The sequence below is a fragment of the Bidens hawaiensis genome, unplaced genomic scaffold (assembly GCF_021521415.1).
Source record: "Bidens hawaiensis isolate Kalapana, Puna unplaced genomic scaffold, B.hawaiensis_p1.1 tig00014774_1, whole genome shotgun sequence".
NCBI classification, from domain to species: domain Eukaryota; kingdom Viridiplantae; phylum Streptophyta; class Magnoliopsida; order Asterales; family Asteraceae; genus Bidens; species Bidens hawaiensis.
In genome coordinates, this window is record NW_027492301.1 from 605,784 (window position 1) to 614,419 (window position 8,636).

Genomic DNA, 8,636 nt, shown 5'->3' on the forward strand with positions numbered 1-8,636 from the left:
AAAGAAGTAAACAACAGTCAGCTTTTGAATTACTAATGCCCATTCTTGTGCAACATCATATATTCATATCATCATATCATATATTTCAACATTTTTTTCTTAACACAAACTTTAAAAACACAAAATCCTATATTCAAGCCGCTTCATGACTGCAACATATGCCTACAAAACTAGAGCCCCCGGTCGTCAAGATTCACAATGATCTAACTCCGTCCCTTCTGATGAAACATCCTTAACCGTTGAATCCAACAGACTCTTTCCTGGGCCCAACTCCTCACTCTCGCTTCCTTGTTTCGGGTCCATATCTTGGTTGACCGGTGGTGATGATGGTGCTGCATTTAGGTCTTGTTGCTCCAGTGGTCGTGCAGCCTTACTACCGGAAGTAGAAGTACCTTCTTTGTCATCTAATGACGGTTGGTGGTGGGGCCCACCATGTGAGCCGCTACCGCCGCCGCTTTTTTTCTTCTTTTTCAAATTCTGGCGGGGATCTTCGGGTGGCAACGGAAGCAAACCTGGAGCAATAAATGGAGGAATAGTTCGCTTTTCATCTCCATATAGCAACCGAACAGACTCTGCAATTGCAGAAACAGTTGGTGGCAGTCGAGGATGTTGCAGTTGAGGTTGCGGTTGCTGAGCTGGCACACTTACTGCTTCCCGAATCCAATGCGGCAGTTTATTATTAGTATCCGAAGAACCACTCCCACCAACCTCATTCCTTGATCGAGGCCCGCTATCAACAAAATTTGGTAAATTCAAATTAAGAGATGCTAAATTTGTGGGTCCAAATGGGTTTGAAATAATCGGTTCGGTTGACGATTCACCAACATGAACCCGTTCAGGAACCCTCATCGGAAATGGTGGGAAACCGTCATGCTGATCTGGACCGTCGAGAGCCAATTTCATATCCATCAAATGTGGCGGGAAACTCGGGGGACCCGCAGCAAACCTACTTCTATGTAGCGCGCGTTTCATCATTCCATCAGAAATGTTTGGGAAACCCGGGGATTTGAGTGATGATTTTGAACCGTTGGATTGCTTTTGATTTTGGGTCCGGATATCCAATACCTTAACCTGTTCTTCCCATCTTGCAGCCAAATCCTCCCAAGTTTTGAACCTCGAGAATTTAAGACGTGGGTCCCGCAACATGGTCTCCCAACTACCCCGGCCATGTCTCCGAACACCGATCCACAAAAAGTCAAGTTCCTCTTCTGACCAAATGTCTTGAACAAGCTTCCTTTTATTTACTGTATTACACAATCCCGGACCGGACCCTGTTCCAGTTCTCATCATTATGCTTTCTAGAACCTTCCTGTGGTTTTCGGGTAAAGACGAAGATGAGGGCGGAATTTGGCCCAATGCTTCCGTTTCTTGTTGCGGGAACCTAAAATTTGGTAAAAATGGGACTTTTAAAAAATCTTGAAGAGGCGCACTTGATGATTCACCTCCGATTGGTCGCCCTAAAGATAGACTTGGGAAATAGTCAACTTAGTGTTGACCAAAGTTATTTAATGGGAATGCTAGCTTCGACAAAAACGACTCGTCAAAGGGTAATTTGGGCAACACCATCTTTTCATGACCAGAACTCTCTGAAGCAATATGCTGCAAATTAAAGATTAGACTCATTTTTATGTCATAGATATATCATATGTTTTCTAGAGTATAACATACCGGATTAAACGAAGGTAGACTCACTTTGATGTCGGTTGTTCCATGTGGTTTAGCATCTACATCAGGCCCCGGCCCAGGCCCAGAGCAAGGGGCTAGGTTAAAAGGGAATTCAAGAGCTATCCCGTGCTTGTTTTTCTTGTTGGATTTAGAAGCGATCCGAGATAATTCCATAAACTTAGCATTTGGAGCACATAGCCCAAGAACCGGAGGCAAGTTTCTACTTTGCACCTGAAAATGGGAATTTGGTTAGTCAAACGGTCAATCTGTTTATTATTTATAATAATATGAGTGATTAATCAGTTATACCTTGCTTGTCGGGGTGTCTTCTTTTGACGGTTTTTTGTTAGTCGGTTGATCTGATCTCCACGTTAGACCAGATTCTTTCATAGCTTTAATCTGAGCCAGCCTTAGTTTTTGTCGGGCCCGAAGCTTAGAACTATTAAACAACATATTTTCTTATATAATTGATTAATTTCCATGCTCTATAAAGAATAAAAACAACAAAACGGTTTTATAATCTATATCAAGGACATGAAACTCACTACTTAGTTTTCAGAGCACGTCCAGCTGGCGTATATTCTCGTACAGGCTCGGGTTCAGGCTCTACATCACCACCATTCTGCAATGTCATAATTTCATTTCTCATTTCCATCTCCCAATATATTTAAGTCGACCTTTTATTAAAGTTTAATAAATACCTCAAGTGTCTCAATAGGACGTGGAGCATACGCTTCCCGGTATGAAACGGCTTTTCTTTGCCTTTTTCCTCGACCGAGAGCTGCTTCTTCCTCACTCTGGTATTTCTCCCATCTACAAATCCATAATTAATTGGATACAAAAAAGGTAATAAATCACAATTTATTAAGGAAATTATAAATACATAAATATATATATATATATATATATATATATATATATATAAACAAACCGGACTCTAAGAAGGCGGTCCCATTCGTTTTCTTCAGCAACATTTCCTGAATTATTATTATCATCTTTCTTTTCTGAATTATTATTATTATTATCATCGTCAATAACATCCACAAGCGCTTCACTTCCTCCTTGTTCATCAGTCGACTCGTCATTCCAATCCAAAGACTAAGTCAACCAAACACCAAAAAACAATTACCAACAAAACCGTCATATCGCAAATCCACATAAACCTTAAAAACAAAGTCTCATAACTAGCATACCTTAACAGATCCAAGCATATCATTTTCCAAATCACCTTCACCGTTATCAGACGAAACATTTTCAAGGTTTGACCGGTCAAGCAACTTCAAAATAGCCGATTCGTCCCACACAATCGTCGAATTCCAATCCGTACACTTATCTTTGTACACGTCACCTAACCCTCCGGTCCGCCTTTTATTCTTATGTTCTGTAGTTACACTTTCGCCCACTTTATTTCCATCGTTTTCACCGTCTTTCCCCGACTGTGAAGACGAATCATTAAACAATTCTTCGGTCCCCCATCTTAAAATATCCTCAACCTCCTTTTGAGATCCCGATTTGTTCACAAAAAGTTGATCAAGCATCAATTTCTTCTTCGCCAGCTGTAAAATCCGTTCTTCAACACTCGCACGAACCACAAGCCGGTACACAAGCAGTCTATTTGACTGGCCGATTCGATGTGCACGGTTCATTGCTTGAATGTCAGCATGTGGGTTAAAATCAGAATCATATATTATAACTGTATCAGCAGTTGCTAAATTGATCCCGAGCCCACACGCTCTTGTAGATAACAAAAACACAAACCGGCTTTTGTCATTATTAAACCGTTGGATTGCCATTTGTCGATCAGCAATGGAAACCGACCCATCGACCCGCTCAAACGTTTTTGGACCAAACTCAATGTTCAAATAATCCTCAAGAATATCCAAAAGTTTAGTCATTTGTGAAAAAATCAAAACCCGGTGGCCTTCCTTTTTCAATATTTTAAGCATCCAATGCAACAAAGCCAACTTAGCAGATGCTTTAATGCGCATATCATGAAGAAATTCAACCGAGCCGGCTTCCGGTTCGGTCCCCGGGATCAAATACGGATGGTTACAAACCTTTCTCAATTGCATAACAATGTTTAACATCGATTGTTGCGGTATACCTTTCCCGATATTCCTTAAAACCTGGTAATTTTTAGTCAACATCGCTCGATAATATTCCGCTTGAATAGACAACTCAACAGGAACGATCCGTTCGGTTTTCGGGGGAATATTCTGCATGGCATCTTTCTTAAGTCTACGAAGCATATGTGGGGCCACAAGTTTCTTCAACTTGTCAACCTTTTCAGCAGTCGAAAGATCATTAAAACGGTCCTCAAATGCCGACAAGGACTGAAAGGAAGAGGGTTGCAAGAAATTTAACAAATTATACATTTCGCCTATGTTGTTTTGCAGGGGCGTTCCCGTCAATAACACACGATGTTGAAACGAGAATGTGTTTAGTAAACTAAAAAGCTTACTACTTGAATTCTTTAACCTGTGACCTTCATCTACCACAAGTACTTCCCATGGGATCCCACATAAATGTGAGGAGTCAGCAAGCACCATTTCATAGGTGGTTAAAAGAACATTAAACTTATAACTACTTGTTTTCTTATTCTTTGTATCATTCGCGTGCCATTCAAATTGACGCATTAACGCCCGCGCGCTCGCGCACCCGTGGTACTCGACAACGTTTAAATGTGGGGCCCACACGGAAAACTCAGACATCCAATTAGGCATAGTTGAAAGAGGGACTAAAACTAAACTCGGTAACCGAGCATTAAACTCAGAGTATAATGACGATAGAAACGCGGAAGCGGAAATCGTTTTCCCGAGCCCCATCTCGTCTGCGAGAATTACATTTTTACCCCTGGACCAGCATTTCCGTAGCCAGTTTAACGCTTTGAGTTGATGTGGGAATAACGAACCACCTAACTCTTTTGGCTGTTCGGTTAGAGTGATGACATCACCTTTTCCTCGCGAAACCTCGTTTTTAAAATCATCTTTTTTAACTGCTTCGGTTTCAAACTGGTTGAATAAGTCAATGAGATGAGAAGACTTTTCGATCACGGGTTCGTTTATGTTTTCCCATGTGCATTGGTCATACGGTAGGCCCGTCCATTTTACAAAGACTTCAGTTGACTCGCTGGTTGACTGCTGAGCAATTATCCTCTGTGGTACCTTCCACCGTTCTTCACAAATATTTATCACCATTGTTCCGTATTTATACTTGTAGTTGTCAAGTTTCCGTTTAGCAAGAATCTTCAACTCAGATTCCGATACCCAAGTATTATGTAAGTTAGATTTCCCGGCCCATTTAACCAAAAACTCGTACGATACCGTTTTCTTCTCATTATTCGATAAAGATTTACCATTAGTATCGTCTCCGTTCACAATTTCTACAGTTGTTTTTGTCAAGTCATCTGATTTCAGTTCTAACCCGTCTTTATCTCTCTCATCTGTTGGCCCGTCATTAGGATCACTAACAGGTTGACCCGTTGACCTGTCATTAGAATCACTCACGTGTTGGCCCGTTGACCCGTCATTAACCACATCTTGAATATTGCAAATTGAATCCTGAGAAGGCGTTTTGTCAGCTTCCGTTACAGATTGTGCAGATTGTTTTTCAGTTACTTGTATTCGACAACCCAAAACCAGATCAACCTATAAAATAAAAACATAAAATCATAAACATGCATTTTATACGAGTATTTTGTATTCATATGCATGGTATATATACTACCAGCTGAATTTTGTCTGAATGTTTGACCAAGTTAACTTTTTCGTCGTCTTCTTGTGATTCAGATGAATTTGCTCCAACTTTCATCTGTTTAGTAGCAAAAATTTAGTAATAATTAGTTTTTCAACTATTTTAATTTCAATTAAACACTAACTAATTACGTACTTCTTTAAGCATTCGTACCTTATCTTTTGACAAAGATTTAGTCTTTGCATGCTTAACCGACTTCCGTTTCTGTTGAGATTTACTTGTTTCACTAACTTCCAAACTATCATTATCCCGTCTGCGGTTCTTTTTCTGAATATTAATCTTGTTCCTTTTTCTTTCACATTTTTCAGTTGCAGCCTCTTTAGATTGATTTCTATCCCGCTTCTTTTTATTTTTTATAATTTCTGTTTCTTCTACATCCGTCTGTGATGATGAGCTTCTTTCTGAAGATCCGTCCACTTTCGGGCCCACAGTCAATGCTTTCGCTTTCCTGGTTGACTTTTTGGTGTTTTTCATACTTCTAGACACCTTATCGGTTTTTTCAGATTCGTTGTTACTTCTTACCTTTTCAGTTGGAACCCTCGTCCTCGCTCGTTTTGAAGTCGATTCCAATTTGTCTATTGTGTCAACCGTTTTACTTTCAAAACAACAATTTGGACATTGCCACTTGTCACTCGGAAGTTGCTGAAAACATTAAAAAAAGTAAGAAGAGTTATTAAACGTCATAAATGCACCAGCGTATATGAATAAACGGACCTTAAGTGGCGGGTCGAGGCATGAAATATGATACGTTTTTGGGCATACGTCACAATGTATTAAGTCACCACCAAGATTACATACGTCACACTCATGACACGGCTGCAAAATAAAAAAATAAAAAAAAAAATTAAAACACGGCCAGGTAACAAGTTAACTGATTTAACGGATTACACAAAAGCAAAAACTCACGTCATCTCGCTTCTTTTTGGAAGGCAAACAGTCAGAAGAATCTGACGGCTTCAGGTCATTTTTGTTTCCATTGGATTTTAATGCACCGATCTTTTTTCGCTTACGTTTCAACGTCCAGTTTCCGTTTATGACGTCACTAGCTGATGATTCGTTGTTATTCATATCGGAATCTAAACGTTTCGCTTAACAATAGCTCAAACAATCATTGCATTACTTTATGCAATTATGCGCTCAATCGTTAAACTCCAATCCTCTGTACCAAAAAACAACAACAACAACAATAATAATAATAAATTATACTAAAAGTGAATTAGTTTAAACCAAAATCTAGAAGAAATGAATATAAGGAAAGAATGACATTATTAAATTAAACTGATCAATATTTAACAAAAACTACATAAGAATTAAGAAAGTAAAGTGAAAAAAGGAAAATGTGGTTTTGGTAATATCAATTAAGCATTGTCGAAGCACGAAATGAATCTGACCTGATCCATGACGATGTTTCCACGGATTTTCGAGATGAACGAAACACGTCTCGATCTTCTTCATCAGCTGCGGCGGACCTGCAATGGCTTTTGGGAGGTGTGGAGGCGACTGCTAAGATATCCTGAGGATTTCTTGTTCACAGACAAAAAAGTGGTGGTGGCTCTTATTGAGCATGACCACTAATAAGGAGGTGGAGACCTCCTTATATAGAGAGTCTCATGGCCACCATCATGGTACCCTAATGGGCCTAGCCCAATTAGGGTTACCTCCACAAAACCCCCTCAGCCCAATAACATTGTATTAGTCCATGTAATAAAATAAGCCAAACATAATAGATTTAGGGTCGTAGAACCGGGTTTTAGTACCATACCCCTACAAGCCCCCCAAGTCCAGTGTTGCTCCTGGGCGCGCAAGCGTCTAGGTGGAGCGCTGGACTTTATAAGGTGTGAGGCGGTTTTTTCCCTTTTCTTTGGCCTTGTCTTTATTGTCTGAGTTTTGGGAGGTTTTCCCCATGATGGTGACGAGCTGTAAAAATAATGAAGCTTGCGCGTGAGGCGGCTTACGAGCTATAATAATAGAGCCTGCGCGAGTTGCGACTTACGAGCTATAATAATAATGAAGCTTGCGCGTGAGGTGACTTATGAGCTATGAGAATAATAATGCCTGCGCGCGAGAGGCGACTTACGAGCTAAGAATAATAAAGCCTGCGCGCGAGAGGCGTCTTACGAGCTGAGAATGATATAGCCTGCGCGCGAGACGCCTTACGAGCTATGAGAATAGTAAAGCCTGCGGTGAGAGGCGTCTTATGAGCTTTGAGAATAACAATTAAGCTGGCGCGCGGGGCGACTTACGAGCTGAGAATAATAAAGTCTGCGCGCGAGGGGCGTCTTACGAGCTGTAGCATAATAAAGCCTGCGCGTGAGGCGTCTTATGAGCTAAGAATAATAAAGCCTGCGCGCGAGAGGCGACTTACGAGCTAAGAATAATAAAGCTTGCGCGTGCGAGGCGTCTTACGAGCTAATAGAATAATGGCAGCTTGCGCGCGAGGCGTCTTATGAGCTGTATGAATAATAAAGCCTGCGCGTAAGGCGACTTACGGGCTGTAAGAATAATGAAGCTTGCGCGTGAAGCGGCTTACGAGCTATAATAATAGAGCTTGCGCGCGAGGCGTCTTACGAGCTAAAAGAATAATAACAGCTTGCGCGCGAGGCGTCTTATGAGCTTTGAGAATAATAATTGAGCTGGCGCGTGAGGCGGCTTACGAGCTGTGAGTAATAAAGCTTGCGCGCGAGAGGCGTCTTACGAGCTATAAGAATAATAACAGCCTGCGCGCGAGGCGTCTTAAGAGCTGTGAGAATAATAACAGCCTGCGCGCAAGGCGTCTTATGAGCTGTGTGAATAGTAAAGCCTGCGCGTGAGAGGCGTCTTATGAGCTTTGAGAATATCAATTAAGCTGGCGCGCGGGGCGACTTACGAGCTGAGAATAATAAAGTCTGCGCGCGAGGGGCGTCTTACGAGCTGTAGCATAATAAAGCCTGCGCGTGAGGCGTCTTATGAGCTAAGAATAATAAAGCCTGCGCGCGAGAGGCGACTTACGAGCTAAGAATAATAAAGCCTGCGCGCGAGAGGCGACTTATGAGCTAAGAATAATAAAGCTTGCGCGTGCGAGGCGTCTTACGAGCTAATAGAATAATGGCAGCTTGCGCGCGAGGCGTCTTATGAGCTGTATGAATAATAAAGCTTGCGCGCGAGGCGTCTTACGAGCTATAAGAATAATAACAGCCTGCGCGCGAGGCGGCTTACGAGCTACTTTATGTCCCGCGCCA

The 8,636-nt window shown here is 41.5% G+C and overlaps 1 pseudogene across 1 annotated transcript; it reads right to left on the reverse strand.

The window, feature by feature from the left end:
- Positions 1–19: 19 nt before the first annotated feature.
- Positions 20–6,529, reverse strand: LOC143547656 (protein CHROMATIN REMODELING 4-like; annotated as a pseudogene). The gene is made up of 11 exons (XR_013137808.1): positions 6,325–6,529; positions 6,133–6,234; positions 5,572–6,060; positions 5,392–5,475; positions 2,859–5,312; positions 2,597–2,763; positions 2,367–2,478; positions 2,211–2,287; positions 1,975–2,104; positions 1,669–1,896; positions 20–1,599 (listed from the first exon to the last, which is right to left on the reverse strand). The product of XR_013137808.1 is annotated as a protein CHROMATIN REMODELING 4-like (transcript).
- Positions 6,530–8,636: the final 2,107 nt, after the last annotated feature.